We start from the raw sequence: 17,433 nt of genomic DNA on the forward strand, positions 1-17,433 counted from the left end.
TTTTTTGTTACTTAATTCCGAGTACTTGCCATTTTTAATTTGAGTTGCTTTTGCTGCTCATTAATGAAACCCGAGTCAGATATAAATAATCTCAGCACCGCACAACATATTAATTGCATGTATTTTTCAACAAAATATCCTCAAACCTAAAACCCGTGAGTCTAAGGCTTCATTAGTCCAGAGACCAGAGCCCGGAGAGCCGAAAACTTCTTAATTGTTCCATTAATGCAATGCAATCCGTTTGCTTGATACTTAATTTAATTTTATTTGCTGTCGTCCGATGTCTCAGTTGTTTGCTCTGTAGTTCAGTTTTTTTGTTAAATAATTGTGCACAATTATTTCACCCAATTTAACAGTTCTTTTTCGAGAACATTTTATGCTCGCCGGTACACATTTAAATGACGTCATTTATATTCCAGCGGGATAAGCACTTAATGCAAAATTACATCCAAATGTGAAACACGACGAGACGCAAGCTGAGACGGGTTGAGAGTTCCTGCCAGAATAAAAATAAAATATTCAATTAAACCCGTTCCCGCCCATATCCGTTGACAGTGATATTAATCTGGCGTCATTTTTATTCGCCATATTCCGCCGTACCATTTCTGTTTGTTCGCTGTTCAAATTAATTAATATAATTTTTGTTACCACAGCGTCTCTACCCCAAAATGGTCCCTTCCCTAATAAAATTGTGTGCTACCTGAATGTTGAATTGGTAGCGCGGAGAGCCAACCAATTTATTATTTTTGTGAAGCCCAAGAGCCACTCAACTAGCGAAATGAAGTTACCCGCTGGTGTTTGCATTTTATTTTTAGAGCTATATATCTTTTTAGAACTATAAATTCTCTTTTTCCTGTTAAGGTTGATTGGATAGACCGAGAAATAAATGTAGATATTTTTTTATATTTTAAAATTAGGTCTTGCAAATGGTATAATCTTTAAAGATTAAACCACACTTGACATTTATGGGTTATTTTTTCATACACAAAATACTTCTGAAAAATATTTCTTATAGTCAATACAATACATTTATTATGTTAAAATTTTTTTATATAACTTTCAGCCAAAGAGTACAACATAAACTACTTTTTTCTTTCGTATTATCTTAACCCCTCTTGTCAGTTTTTTGTGCATACATACTTTTTCGCTTTGCGGAACTTCAAATTGGTGCATGCCCATAAAAAAAAACCAACATGAGCCAAATAAAGCAACATAAAAAGCGTGAAATGTGAGTGACTGAGTGAATGACTGCAGTGGAAATGCAAACTGCCAGTCAGTCAAATGTAGTGAGTGCCGAGTGCCGAGTGCCGACTGCTCTCGAAATTCAGCCCAAAATAAAAACCATTGCCTACTTTTTAGCTGAAGTACTGCGGTTTGACGAAGAATGCCAATGCGGCGCGGCGGCTGCTTTTTGTTAGCCAACCAAAAACTCCCAAATGGTTAAAGCCATTTATTTCGAACAAATCATTCGCCGACGACAACGTCGTCTTAAAAAAATAAATAAAAACTAACAAGTTAAAGCAACAGAAACCGCGCCCTTCTTCCGCCATTGATTGGAATTGGAATCTAAAGCCAAGGGCAATTTTTCAAAAGAGAGAACCGAGGGGCTGGAGTCGAAAAAAAACTTTGAATGACGCTTGTCGTTGTCGTGCGAGATAAACTTGGTTCAATGCCCAAACTTATTGAGGCGCAAACAGTTGGCTCGGCTTAGCCAGATTCAATGGGTGGTTTCCCAAGTTTACAGGGAGAAATGTATTTTCAGTTCTTAATTTAAATAAGGTCCTATTGAAAAATGCTTCCTATTTTCTCAATTTTTTTTTGCTAAGAAATATATTTTTTATTTATTGTTATTATTTTTTATCTTACATCTTGAATTTTTAAAGTGTATCCTATCCTGCACCCCAAGCTTACACACACACACACTTTTGGAGGGGCAAACAAATGTCTGTCGCTTTATATGCAGACATAATAAGACTGGCAGTCGGCAGCTCCCCCATCTTTTGTTAAACAACTCACGCCCCCTCTGCCAATAACCATGAGCCCCGGCCATGGCACCCTCATTCGCCGTTTCGAGTTTTGCCGGCGTATGATAAACTTTTCTAATTGTCAGTTTCAGCAAGTGACAAACGACAGAAATTATGTTATCTTATCGGAGTTGGTGATACTTTTGCTTCCCATTTTGCCTCCATTGAGTTCTTCAGTTGCCTGCAACTTGCGGCTGCTGGTTGGGAAATTAAAGAAAATTATCTTCAAGTTGGTGGCTGTTTGTTTTGGCTATAACCTATTAACATTACAAAGCTCATGTGGCCAAAAATTGACTTCTTTTTCCTGTTTGGCATTCGACTGGGGAGAGTTTATTAAAATGCAGACAGTCTGTGTGTGCGATTCGGTTTCAGTTTCTGTTGGCTTTGTTTTTCGTTTATTTTTTTGGCTGGCAGGCTCTTGCCAAACAGCTGCTGCATTTCCCAGGCCTAAATCTTCAGGAATATTATTTACCCAGTTCAACTTTGACTGCAGTATAACTGACCAACTGCTTTCTGTTTTCTCGATTGATGACCAAGGGCAAGGGGCTGAATGTTTATTTAATAAATGAAATGAAATTCTCTCGGTTGGAAAATATTTTCTTTTGTTTCACAAAGAGTTGACAAAAATCCCCAGCCCCTTCTTGAGAACAGATTTTGTTTTAGTTCTGTCTGTTGTCTAATGAAATTCTTTTAGGGGATGTATCCGAGGGGGGGAGAAATAAAAATAAGAAACCCCCACAGTGTAAAGCTTTCTTAAATAACAGTTAAACAAGACAGCATATATAGAGGTTACATCCACCCCTACTTCTACTTTTTTTGTACTTCACTTGGATTTTTTTTCGCTTTCATCATGTCAGAAATGAAACGAAAAGGTCTCACGTAGCCAAGGATCCCAACTGAAGTAGTAATAATATAAAATAAACTTCTACTTCTCTTCGCTTTTCAGCCATCATATTCCAGTGCTGATTCTCCCGGCGAAGAATTTTTGTGTAGCGCTCTTTATGGCGTGAAGCGGAATAATTCAATCAGCGCCAAAGTGAGGAAAAAGTGGCAAAAGCTCAGCTTGATGCTGGAATGATGCTATCCCCATGTACGAAATCCAAGCAATTTAAACTCAAAACGCTTGCATTGAAGCCGAAGCTGGAGCTGGAGCCGGAGCAAAAGCAGAAACGCGTGCAACTTAAACAAACCGGAAAAGCAAACACAATACAGCGACACAGTTAAGGAGGAACTTCCTGTTTGCGAAACAACAACGGGCAAGGAAATGACAGACATTGCTACGGTACGGTATACTGTAAACTGTACACCTTATAACGGTACAACTGTAACGCTAACGGTAACGGTGAAGACAACGACTGACGCAAAAGGCAAAAGTAACACACTGCAAGACCAGTTGGCCAAGGACATGTGCGTCGGCAGCTTAATTTCATTTATTTACCTGAAAGCAGTTTATGTGCTTGCGAAATTACGAATTAAATTTTTAATTTGTCAAAAAGAACAACAGCTCGACAGGAGCAACAGCACCAGGAAGTGACAAGGACGTGGATGCGTGCGGGTGTGCGTGCATGTCCTTTCGCTTCATGAGAGTGGATGTGTGTGTGCGTATGGGTTTTGGCGGATGAGCATCCTGTATCCGTGACTGTTGGCGTTCCATTTCTAGATGATTAACTGCAGTTAGGGCTCCGACAGAAGACACCATAATGGCCAAGTTAAAGAGAAGATTTTTAAAGAAGTTAAAGAAAGTGATTCTGAATTTAAAAGTAATGATAAGAAATAAAAGAAGGATAATTCTGACAGTCAATCTTCAATCTTTTCTTTAAGCCAACTTCCTTGAAAAATTCTGCATGATTAATTCTGCTTTTTTGAACCTTTGAGATCCTGAATGCAGGTGCCGAGGATCCAATCCCATCGCCAGATATTCAATATGTACATGTACACAGCCTTTGCTCTGGGGCGCCTGTGGACCATAAGAAGTAATGTTGTTTATGTTGTGCAAACATAAAATTCTTTCTTATTCCGCGCTACTTACGCTACCGCCGACTTTCACTCACACATTGATAAATATGTAAGTATATATTATACATATATCCTTATGTACATTGGCAATTTTTGTCCTTTTCCCCGTGTGGCTCGTATTCTTTTTGGCTGTGCCAGTGCCTGGGCTGGGCAATAAAGTTGTTGGAATTTAGCTGTACCGAAAATAGTTTATGGCGGAAGTCATTAAGTGGCTCGGTTTACAGCAGCCGCAACATGAAAAACAGAAGTGCCCACCCCTGGGCTCAGATCCAAGTCCTCCCTGCCCCTCACTCTTCCATTTTTTTTTTTTGTTTTGGCCCCTCTCTGCTTTTGGCCATTTTCTGGGCCGACTTTTTTTTATGAGATTTTTATAGACGAATTATGGTTTTTATTTGCCGCTCTACATGTGACCCTTTATGCAGCAATCTTTTTTTGCCTTTCGCTCTCTATTCTGCACATGTACATTCCCCTTTTTATGTTTTTTGTGGAAAATTTAATTATTTTAAAATGATTTGCGCACATATAAATAAAAAATAAAACGCTAACCGAAATGCGCATTGCACGCAAATTGCTTTTTTATTGGGTTAGGGTTAGTCCGCTGCAATGGCATTCAATTAGGCCATCTTTAGTGGCCAAGTAATTCGGTTAGCCTTCATAATTCCGGTCTGGGCTGGAGAGGACATCGCTGACCAAGTTTTGTCACACTTTAAATTCTAATTTCATGCATTTTGCACATCAATAAAACGCCTCAGACTTTTTCGCAGCCGAAAAGTCGCCTCCGGACATGATTTGCTTTTATGACTTGCCCGTGCAAAACGTGAGGAAACTTTCGAAATTTTCGAGGAGTTTGCTACTGGTAATAGCTACGATGAGCAAAGCTTTTGATGTATTTATACGGCTACCAGGATACCGGCAAAAACTTAATTTATAGCTTCAAGAAGCCAAATTATTTGTCCTATAATTTGTGGGGATAATTCTATTGTGGCTTCGTAAACTTTTAAAGTTCAAGAGTTTAATACTTGGAAGCGAAACACCTTTTAAGCTGTTAATAAAAACTGAGCGATGTATATATTTTAATCATAGGTTTCATTTCTATCTAAGCATTTTCTGCTTCCTCAACTAGAAATAACTACAAGAAGCAGTACTAAAAAACTAGAAATTATTCAGTTAAATAACCAACAGAGGCCATAAAAACGTACGAATTTTCTCTGTGCAAACTTCCGCCCAAGCAGAAATTATAGAGATTATTTTCCCAGAGCAACTGCGGACTGCAAAAACTGATTGATAGCTCTAATTAAATATCCTGCAGCAGCATAAAAACTTTTATTGAAAGCCGTAAAAGTCGTAGCCAAAACGAAATTCAGCCACTGTCAGTAATTCAGCATTTGTTTGATTAAAGTTGATTTCTGTTTTTTGTTTGGTTATGTTTGGACCAAACCGCAAAATAGCTTTAAACTTGGCTAGAATTGAGTTGGGAAGGTCGCTGTGTGGGTTTTGTTTTCGCCTTTATCTGCAAATCGGGTGACGATTTATGATTGCACACTCAGCGTAATCAATTCTTATAAATTATTGTTATTGTCGGAGGTTAGCCAGAAGGAGAACTCCGCCACTCCTGCGGGCAGATGTTGACAACATTAAACAATCGACGTGAATTATGGGCTCGATGAACCGACCGCCTTCGCCAAATTTATATCCTGCCGCCGTTGAGTTAAATGCGAATTTTAAAGCCGCCCCAAACAGACGGACAAACGAAGAGTCTGGCACAAAAGATCAATGACTTTGTTGAAGTTCAATAAAATTGTCCTCGGTCACGGTAGACTTCACCCAAATAACAAAAAAAAAAAACACAAAATGAAGGTGCAGTACGAACACACACAGCTGTGTATGAAAAAAGGATGCAAAAAAGGACGCATCGAATTGGCGCTCAGCAATAACTGCGGCAGACTCAAAGAGCATTGTATGCATAAATAATGCGCTCAACGGGCCGAGCCAACTGCCTTCTCTTTCTCTAATGGTTCTTCTCTCTCTTTCTCTAGCCCAGCTTTCCTGCAACTCTTGTGCACCTGCTCTATGCATAGTCTAAATATTTTCTTTTCAAAATATTATAGCCTAAACGAATGCGGAATTCTCTTCAATAAATAAAAGCTCTTGAATGGTTTTTGCTTTTTCTTGAAATAATTTCTTAAAACTTTCCCTCAATGTCTAAACTTTCCATAATAAAAGTTAAAAAATTTTTAGTTGCAAACTAAAAATACCCTAACCATTTTTTCACCCTGAGGCTTTTTTTAAGTTCGTTAGAGTCGCCGCCATCAACAGACGATAAGAAGGATGTCGTCGACGAGGACATCGCAAATAAAACATGTCGCACCGAACTGTCGGCTATTTTTTTGTCGGCCCCCTCGTTTTTTCCTTCCTCGTTTTGGCCATTTTCAAAAGGCAATTTTTTAGCCACTGCAGGTGGCAGTTGGCAAAGGAGTTCGAACCCGTTTGAGCTTAGTTTGTCGATATTGATTTCTTTGCGGTCTCCTCTTTTTATATGTATTTAAGACACTCTGACGGGTAAACGCTGGAGAAATTGATAATTGAATTAACCACAGAAAATGTCAATTGTTTGCGCCCGCTAACAGTTTTAATTGAATTTATTTAAGCCCACGGCCAAGGGAGCTTATTTTTTGTTTTTGGGGAATGGAAAATCCATTTGACCATTGACGAAAGTCAAGGCAAACTTTCCAAACGAAGGGGAACAAATAAAACAGTATGAAATAATATTAATTAAATGGGGTTGGGAAGTTTTAATGCAAAAAAGCAATAGATGAGGCCAATCTTTACACAAAAAAAGACGATTATTGAGCGGAGTACCTTTATCGATTTAACAACGACTTGGCTTGCCTCAAACTAGGACTTCAGGGAAAATATTTTATGAAGGAAATGAGTTTGCAATACTGCTGCAGTGTGTTTAAAACTTATATGAACTTACACACAAACATTCTTTCTCAGTATTTTAAAGGCTTTTCCCATATTGTTTTAAGGTACATGGGAAAATAAAGCACAAAATACACACAATACTCTAAATACAATACAATAAAACCAAATAACTTTTAAGGTTTTTCTGTCCAATTTTCTAGGGGAAATCTGCATTAAAACCTAAGAACAAAATATTTTTTCGATTTTTTGTCAAATTTTCTAGGGGAAACCCTTTCATACGGATGTTTCCAAAGAAATGGACTAAGTATGTAGGTTTGTCCCATATCTTCAGACGTTAAGAAAAACTGGGCATACTTTAAAACGAACCTCCACATAACTTTAGAGCTTTTTATTGCCACAAAATCTTGATAAGCCCCTCTTTATTTTCTTAAGCCAGTCATGACATCACCTCAAGTAAATCCTTTGGCCAATTGTGCCACATACACGGACCATAAAAAAACGTAGGCAGGCCCTCTTTCCTCAATCTGACCACGCCCACAATGATATATGATTGTTGCCACCCGGTGGCAAAAGTGCAAATTCAAAATCAGCAACAATGAATGCAGGACCCGCTAGTGCGGTGGCCAAACACGCAGCGAATCAGCTAACTGGGAGTTGGTAAGGTAGACGGGCCAAGTACTTGGCAAGTGCCAGCCAAGGCGCTGTCAGCATAAAGTTAAGCCAGGCTAAGCAGATGCCAGTTTTGCGGAGTTGGCCACGACTGGCTCCCATTTTCCACTTCCGAGATCCGAGGTCCCTGGTCCCGGGTCTGTGGTCCCAATGCCCAGGACTCCAGTTACCCGTCCTTAGATCCTGGATGCACTTGCAGCACCTCTGCGGCTGCACATCATCAATCTTCTTAGACAGCCACACGCTCTCGACTTTTCTGCTGCTCGTTGCCCCTTTGCAGGTGCATCGGTTTTGTGTACCGAACGTGCTGCCATTTCCTGGAGCAGAAGTGGAGTTCTAAACTCCATGACGATGCACTGAAAAAATATGTAACTTAAATTTTAAGAGGTACTTAAGTTTAGGGTAAAAAATGATAAGTTTTCATTGCGAAAATGTTATAAAAAAAACACATAAAAATATACAGAAAAGTTAATAAAGTATGGTAAAATATTAAGCACCATTTAAAATCAAAAACATAATACCAGGAGGTAGCTTGTATTACCTACCAATTTTTCAAAGATCATGTTTAAATTTCTCTAGTCATATTATTATATTAAAACAAGAGCCAAAGGACTTGGAGAAAATTAAAGGAGTCCTTTTGCATAGCTATGCACATATTTTTTCTTGTAGTGGGGAAAGGGAGTGTGGAGTGTCCGGACTTCAGAGTCCTGGCACTGGTTGACTCGCCGTCTCACATTTTTGTCATCGCCGGCTTGTCTAACTGTTTTGAGTTATGCTCCCTTTTGGCCACCCAGCTGCAACCCCTCCTCGCAGCCTTTGTTGTTGTCCTGCTGAGTCGACGACTTCACCCTTAACCCCTACCCAAGACCCGGGCCAGAGGGTGCATCTATTTTGCAAGTATTTTATTGCCGAGCTCCTCTTCAACAACTACCTCTACCACTTCAGGGCGGTCTGCACTTTGTTATTAATGCGCATTTAAGTTTTTTTCTCCTCCTTTTTTGCCCATTTGATTTCTTTTTTAAGCATTTTGTATTTTTTTATATTTTTTGTTAGAGGGCAGGGCGACACGAGTTCACCTTTTTGGCTGGCGCTTTTGTGTGCCTTCTAATTGAGGAAACATTAAAAGTCAAGTTCTCTTTGCCGCATTGTTATAACCCGGAAAAACACGAGTGCACTGCAGTCTTCTGCTTCTGACTCCTGATTCTCCTGCTGGGCTTCCCTTTGTCTGTGTATGCGCTCTATTCTTTCTTTCATTTTTTTTTTCTGTCCACTTGGTCCTTTTTTAATGAAGTTTCGGCTGCCATTTGTTCAGTTTGACTTTTTGACATGGTTGGCGTCGTTTTTTGGTTACCGCCCCCTGCAATTGAAAGCCATTGAAAAGGCGTTGTCACTAAAATGGGCAAAGAGCAGTGCCAAGCGCATCAAGCGCTCAATTAACTGGCTACAAGTTGGCATCTCCCAAAGGAGTAAGATCCTGCACTGTCTGGCACTGGGACGGTGGCTGTTTCCGTTCCTTGAATTGTCTGGGGCACATTAATCATCTTTTGCATACAATGAAATCTTGCAAGTGGTGGGGAATAAACACTGAAAGTAACTTATAAAAGCTTATAAAGTTTATGGGTGAGGGTTCTTATTCAAGAAGGTAAAACCGTCAAACTTTTAATCCACATATGTAAGTTCTTTTGAAAATAAATTACTTCGAACTGAACTCCTAAAATATACAGTATGAGTTCTAAAGTGATCAGAGTTTTTATTAAAATTAAAAAAAAAATATATAAAGCAATAGAAACTATTAATAAACATTTTTCACAGTGACTACAACTATCTTGTAACGCGCTAAAGACGGCTAAGGAACTTCTGACAAGTTCAATGGTGGCTGCCAGTGGGCTAAGGAAACGGGCTCAGACCCCTAGCCAAATGCTTAGCGATTATGCGAGTTTATAATAAAGCCGACGAGGCGCAAGTAAAATGGGTCCTGCGATTACCAAAGGAATGCACAGGAGCTTCCTCGTCTAGGACCCATTTGTCAAAGTAGTTCGCCACCACTGGCACCGCCACCGTCGTAACTTCGTCACTATCTTTCATTCCAAGTCACAGTCATTTATCATTTATGCATTGCATATATATAGATATGTAGTACAAAGCAGTGGGTGGATATTATAGTATATATATACGATATATGTATGTATGTGACCCGTAGTCATTGTCAGTGGATGCGAAACTGACACTTCTTTGAGCAACGAACCTTGGTCGAGAGCCGGAGTTGATTTGTAAAGCCTGAGGCCACTCGACCGTTTGATGTTTTATTTAAGTGACATTTGAGACTTTGAAGGACACCCAACCCTTCGAAAACCGCATACCACATTAGTGGCAAACTGAGATAGGAAGTGTTATCCTTTTAGCATTTCCACATTTCACGCGAGTTTTACGCATGTCACACAGAAATTTATCAGGATAACAAGGATATAAAAAGTGAAATAAGCGAATAGCCAATGCTCTTTAAAATAACAGAAGTACGTTTGTGGAATATTTCACCCCTAAGAGTATATAGCTATGGCATTTCGTCCAATATGAAATATGGCTCACACTTAATAAGCACACTCAACCAGAAAGGAGGGGAATACCATATAGATATACAAGAGCCAGTGAATCGATGGTCATGCATGTCTATTAGTTGCCGAGTGACTTGGGAAAGAAAACTGCTGCCGTTGGTGGGTGGCTTGATTGATAGCCCGGGAAAATGGATTTTTCATATTTACCCCTCAGTCTGGGCTCTAGCTAGTAGTTTTTGCCTAATATTCTTGTCGCTAGGAATCGGACACGTGTAACCGATACGCACACACAGGCACTCACGCACTCACCCACGTGCCAGGAGCTAATACCAATACACACAAAATTATGCCCACAAATAAACATTTCCTGCTTGCTTGGGTATTGGTTGTGTAACTAAGACGTTTGCGAAATTAATTTTCATTTGCCAAAAGCATCAGGGCCCCCAAAACAAGGCCCCCCAATGCCGAATTCTATAACCGAAGATGGTCGAAATTGTTAGGGCCCGGCTGGCCTGTTCAAAGTTGTAATCCGGCAAACAAACTCTTCAGCGTTGAGCTTCTTACCGAAATAAATTTTCGACAAAATTCGACACTGGGCCTCTGCATTTGTCAGAGTTCGTGGCCAAAGCCAAAACCAAGTTTACGGACCGGAAGTCAGTTTATGGTATTTGTACATATACATGCATGGGGCCGAACGGCAAAATTGTTATGGCATTTAGTATTTGCTTGTAAAATGTGTTAATAGATTTAGCCAGATGCTGTGTGCACTGCGCTGCCTGTCCATAATACCCGTATATGTGAGCAACAATCCGGACAGACGGCCATATGTTTGGACATTAAAATACCTTTAACAAATTATGTCGCATTATTTGTACATTATTACCCGCAAACAGTATGCTTCGGCTTTTGTGTGTCTCATGTTGCAAGAAGGCAATGTGGATTCCTAAATTATTTCTCTTTGAAATGTTTTAGAAGCCAAATATTTCAATAATTTCAACTATTTCTGATGTTGTCTTTTGTTTAACAAATAATTGGGTCAGAGTACCAAGCGTATATATACTCTAAAATCTTTAAAAAGTCTTCTTCTAGAATTCCAGTTGCAGCATTTTTCCAAATTGAAACCCTTCACAAATTGGCAATTATTTCACATTGTTTCGATTTGTTGCCGGGACAAGTGTAAAAGTTGCAGCTTTGCATTGGATATCGAATTGAGCGAGGAGTATTCCCCGCCGGCAGAAATCTATTTTCCGCCCAACTTCAGCCCCGAAAATGGCCAATGTGTGAAACATGAGCAATTTCCAAAAGTTGCAACTGGAAAGCATAAATCGAAGCCGACACAGACCAGTCCCCCTCCGACCCCGAAAAAATGGGTATATTCCCCAGTTGAAAAACTCAAACTTCGAAACTCAAGCCGGGAGAAAACTTGGTGAAAATCGTAAACGGAATAGGAAAATGGTTTTGGGGAAAATTCGGGCATGGAGAGACATGGAGAATGGAAAGCAATGAGCTTATGTTGCTGGCCACTTGCAATGCGAATGTCCTTTCTTACTCTATTTTTTTTTTTGAGGGGTCTGTGTCCCCGGCCTTTTTGCTAGTTGCATTTACAGAAAACCAATAAACTTAAATGGAAAATCCGCAAACTATAAATCATGGCTTAAGTCCATTTCCTTCGTTGTCAATACGTTTCCGCTTTGTTGTGGGTTTTTGAAAATGTAACACACTCTTGTACTGGCCAAAACGCAAAACCAGTAACGAGTAACCAGTTGTAACGAGGCCTCCACCCGTCCAGTTCCATTTGTTAACCGAAAGGGAAAAAGTGCACCAAGATCGGAGCCAAGTTGAGTTGAGAAATGGCCATGATTGGACGGCCAGAACTCAGTTGCCAACAGCCCAGGCGAGTGTTTTGCATTTTTTTGTTGGCATCAGGTTTTTTTTTTGCTTTTTGCATGTCCATTTGCAAAGTCATTTACCCAAACACACACGGTACTCACTCAATTTCCAAGTCAACGTTCAAAAGTCGCCTAGTGTCCTCCTCATCCTGGTCGGGTCCTTTCACTGGCTCTGGGTTAGATGTGACAGTAGTTCCTGTCAGTCAATATATTTGCAGCGTGCTTGTTGTGTAGCGTTTTCGACAACTCATTTTATTTGATCGCACAGACAGTTTGGGTTAAGGAAATAGATTTAAAATAAATAAGAATCTGCTTAAAAATATTTTATAATCATTTTTTATGATAAACTAAAACATTGCTCTCGTAGAGTCATAAGATACTTGATTATCTTACTTGAAGATACCAGTTTAGATACTTAAGTTTAAATTTGATATATTATTTATTGTTTTCATATCTCATAAATAATAATCTATATATTTAATGATAAATAAAATATAAGAACATTCTTTAAAAATATTAAAATTCAATATATTTTTCTGCAATTTTTTATGAATTTCTGCTGTTTTTTATCAAAGAATTATTAACTTATTTAAAAACCAAAATATCCTTTTTGGTATGCTATATACCATTACTTTATTATTTTACCCTATTTTCCATCTATTTCGTATATAACCAAAGGTGATCCTAAAATATCATCCTCATCTGTAAGGAACCTTACCCTCTGTATCCTATTGATGGACTGATGCACTCGACATCCTCGCACGTTTGCGGTCAGACCTAGAAAATTGATGTGACTTTTTATCACCGAAAGCCTGGGGTAGTCGATGAACTATGTTTCTTGATTTTTGTTTTCATCTGTTTCATCTGTGGCCATTGACATTGTTGCCATTGTTGATCCAAAGCCAAACGGGCAAAGAAAATCAAAGCCTAACTACCAAAAAAAATATTAAGTAAGACGTTGAAGGACCTTCCTTTAACTTTCAATCAACTAATTTACTTTATTTTACGACTTAATAATCAAATGAAAAAACAGGAGAGGAAATAAATTAAATTAAAAGGAAATCATGCAAACATCGAATAAATTATGTATTCCTAATCAGAATCAAGTCATGCCAGGGCCCGTGCCCCAATATCAATCAGAGAACCACCCACCGCCGAGAAAGTCATAACTCAGCTAATAATGCCAAACAAATTGTTGACAGGCGAAGGCAAATTCGTGATACATAAATTATGTGGGAGCATTTTTTACGACTGTCACTGTGTCAGAGACCAGAAACATGAAAACTAAACATTAAACATTTACAAAAACCATATTAAGCGAACTGGATTTTCAGGGATTGGTTTGGGTATGCCGGGTGTATTGAGTGTATTGGTATTGGAATATTCGTAAAATATTTAATGGAAATGAAAGCTTTCCATTCTCCCCAAGAGTGGCCCCACCTTAATCCCCCCAACAATATGTATAATAAAAATGGCCAATGTTATTAATAACACTCCCAGAGGCCACCGCTAAGTATTGGGTCACTTGAATACCTTATGCATAAGCCCCGCCCCACAACGCCTAGCCGCCTGCTTAACCCCATAGAACCCCACCCAGTAAGCTGGATCGTGGATAAATACCACAAAGAAAATAAACACGCGCGGCTCACGGCCGAACAATATGAGATATATTGAAAACGTGCATAGTGTCCTGGCCACTTAAGGCGACCCGGCGACAACACGAAATGAAAGGCAAACTTTACACGCTAATAAAATCTGGATCAGTGGGGAAATGCAACTGATGGAAGAAGATGGTGCTCAGTAAATATTTTTTGAAAATATAAAATTTTAAATTGCAGAATAAGTACTTAAAAGGGATGTAACAATGAAAAGTTTTAAAATTATAATTAACAATTCCAATAATAATAATTCCAATTCATAGTAAATACTCCTATCTTTTTTATATAATATCCAAAACATCATTATCATAACATCCTTAACCAAAAGCCTCAACCACTCTCTCCAAATACACCGCCTACATAGCTCGAAAAAAAGGACAACCAAGGATAAAGTAGAAGGCGTCGCAGCTGGGCGCTCTGGCATTTTATGTGGCAATGGGTGGGAGCAGCACAAAAGGCTTGGCCAAATATAGGTTTATGGCTTGTAAAAATCCATGTTAATAATATCAACAAAAGCCTGGGCCGACGGAAAAGGGTAACTAGCCAACAGGAGCCAGTCAATGTCCTATCTGATGCCCAAGGCTATGCGAAGAAAACTTAAAATTCTCTAAGGACCGGTGCTATGCCGGCATTCATAAAAAGGTGATGGAATATGAAGAATACCCGGGCTTTGAGTTGGGATCTATACAAAAAAAATTTACAAAAATATGAGAAAGAAAAGGTAAAACGTCAAAGCCGGCGCCGCATCATTAGTGTCATATGTGAGTGAGTCGGAGAGCTATTTATATTATTCACATGGCATAATAAATCAAAAATTGTTGCCAATAAATTTATTATTGTAGATTATCTAGCAAATCCCTCCTCGACTCGGCACAAAGGTAGGCATCTGCGCACCTTGACAAAAGCTAAGAACCGCCTGCCGGATGCCGGGTTAACCCTTGGCATCCAACAATTTATCAACATCAACACACAAGAGGGGTAACTATAAATTACCAAATAAAAAAGTATAATAATGTCGGCCCAGCTAACCAGTTATTTAGAGCCATATTTTCTGGTGTTTGTTTGTGATTTTGAAACTGGGAATCTTTTAATTTGAGAGATAAACCAGAAAATTTTAATGATGCAAGTTTGAAAATGACCAGAGGCTATTATATAATATATAATTTTTGTTTATACTGTCTATAATTAATGGGAATTTTAGAGATAATCCTATCAACGAAGATTAATTGTTTCTGGGGGTATACCAGGGTATATTATGTTCTTCTTAGTTGTAGGCCTTTTTAAAATATATAAATATTTTAATTAATATATTTTTATTATCTAATTAAATAATAAATAGCCGGGTAACATTTATCTATTGATATCCTTTAACAAAGTTTGGTTTTCCAATCTCTCTCTCTTATTTCCATGACATAATCAAAGGCAAATTAACGGTTCGAAACCCCTATATATGGAAACCCCCTTCATCCCATTTTGGCATGGCTTAGTTGCCTCTTTTTGTGTGTCCTTGCCACATAGCTTGCCACCCGGAATGCCTCCTGCCGCATTGCAACTGTTGACAAATCTCTTTTTAAGAGCGCGCTTAAAACGTCATTTGAACGGCGTTTGCTGTGTTTTTTTCCAATATTTTTTAGTCGATTTCTTTGCCGCCCCGCATCAGGGCGTTGTGTAACCAGCATCAGCATCAGCAGGAACAGGAGCAGAAGCCCACATCGAAGAGCTAAACCAATCAATATTTAACACATTTAACCCTTTGACGACACCAACAATGCCACGCCTGCGTCCCGCTGATCGTTCTGCGTAAAATTAGCATAAAATTTGAATTTTACAGCCAAGTGAAGCGTATGCAGCGCGTGATTGACAGCAGTCGAATTCAATTGAAGTCGAGGAGGGCCGCACAGCTCCCAGTCCGTGCTATGAAATGAAATAAAATAAAATTTAATTCAAATAAAACCAATTTTTGGAGCTCAGCCGGCCTCAACACCCACCCGCACATCCAGTCCGCAGCCCACCGCAGAAATAGGTACGCCAGGCCAACCCTTGGGCTCTAGGTCGGACGACCTTGCGGCAAAACTTTCCATAGGGCGTCATGTTTTTTTCTTCCATTTTTTTTATATTTTCCTTCCTTTTTTGGCGAATTTCTTTCTTGCCATTTGTTGTTGTTATTTTTCTGCCGAAAGGATGCACAGCGAATTGGCAATGTATTGGCGGCAGCGGCTCCAGGATGTTTTTCTTTTTCCAGGCGGGCTCCAGGCCTGCTGTGACTCGAGTTTGTCAAGTGAAGGGGGAAATTGGAATGGTGAAAATCCTTGGGAGGAGAGATGGATTTTCGGGGCACGCAAATCAATGATGCTTGCTTTTGAAGATTTTTCCTAGGGAAATTCAATTTTGTCATGGCAATTGCAATATATTTTTACTTTTGGGGTATTTATGGCACAAAATTGGGAATGATATATACTTTTAAAAATCTTTAGAAGGATATAATTAGGATCTATTGATTTTGAGATCCTTAGTTAATATTTATAGCTCCTTAATATTAAAACAAGAGTATCCCTTGCATGTCTAGAGGCTTCGCTTATCCCGTCTCTTTGTTTTATAATTCAATTTAGTGAAAGTACATGGCATACTGTGTATATGAGCAACAGGCTGGCCCATAACACTTCAGTCATAACAATGAAAATGAAAATAAAAAATAATCATATAATATAGTGGAGCATATACGCAGAACAGAAGCAAATTGAGACAAGCATGCCATTGCCACACACGCCGCTCAGGAGCCCACTACAATGATATTTTTGCCATTGTTTGAAGTCATGTAGGCCAGAGGAGCAGCAGGGCTTGGTACCACAGGGAGGTGGTAGCAGCAACAGTTGACTTTTATGCCTGACATGATGCTGCGCGGCTTTATGCCATCACTCGGTTTACTTTTCATTTTTCCCCTTGCATAATTTCAAACTGATATGCAGTTCAGTTCAGATGGCGGCCCACAAGGCGTATGAGTAATATTCGTAACAATGCCCATAATTGTCACTGTTTGGAGCAGGTGATGTTCTGGAACTGAGTTGCAACCGAGCAGCAGTCAGTGCGGTTTCATGTAGCTACAAGTTTGTTGCAACGTGTCTCATTAAAACCATAATGAGCCCAAATAACAAACTTTTCAATGAGGTACATGTTACTATGCAAACTATGGAATTAAAAGTTTCTTTTTTATATAAAACACTGAAAAAAGACTATACTGTTTGTTTAAAGTTTAAGCTATTTCTTTAAAGTCACTAACCAAAAACCTATTCCATTTTTATTTTCAAATAAAGTTAAACCACAAATAAATTCATTGTCTAGACTGGGCTGCAATTGTTGTGTGCTGGACGGTGGTATTATTTTAGCCAACTGCAATATATCATTCTGCATGTGGCATAGCATATTAGCGTTGGTTTTTCACACACATTTTCACACATTTTCATTTCTGAACAAATTACGTACATTATTGCGGAACAAAAGTGAAAAGGACCCATGGCAACAAAAGCAACAATGGCTGAACCCTTTTCGCTGGGGAAGGATTTTGGTTATGGGGTATGGGGTTACTGTGGAGGTGCTGTGGCATTATGAAAATGCTTTAAGCAGAAAATTGGATTTTTTTTTCGGACCCCCTCTCTGAATGGAAAACAAAGCAACAGCAACAACAACAAAAAACCAAGCAGGT

The 17,433-nt window shown here is 39.1% G+C and overlaps 1 long non-coding RNA gene across 1 annotated transcript; it reads right to left on the minus strand.

Annotated features, from left to right (window-relative positions):
• Nucleotides 1-15,028: 15,028 nt before the first annotated feature.
• On the minus strand, nt 15,029-16,099 carry LOC138925941 (uncharacterized). Its single transcript, XR_011442191.1, has 2 exons — nt 15,722-16,099; nt 15,029-15,647 (listed from the first exon to the last, which is right to left on the minus strand). It is a non-coding gene; the product is annotated as an uncharacterized lncRNA (long non-coding RNA).
• Between the last annotated feature and the right edge of the window lie 1,334 nt (nt 16,100-17,433).

Source organism: Drosophila bipectinata, chromosome 2L (assembly GCF_030179905.1).
Source record: "Drosophila bipectinata strain 14024-0381.07 chromosome 2L, DbipHiC1v2, whole genome shotgun sequence".
Classification (NCBI taxonomy): Eukaryota; Metazoa; Arthropoda; class Insecta; order Diptera; family Drosophilidae; genus Drosophila; species Drosophila bipectinata.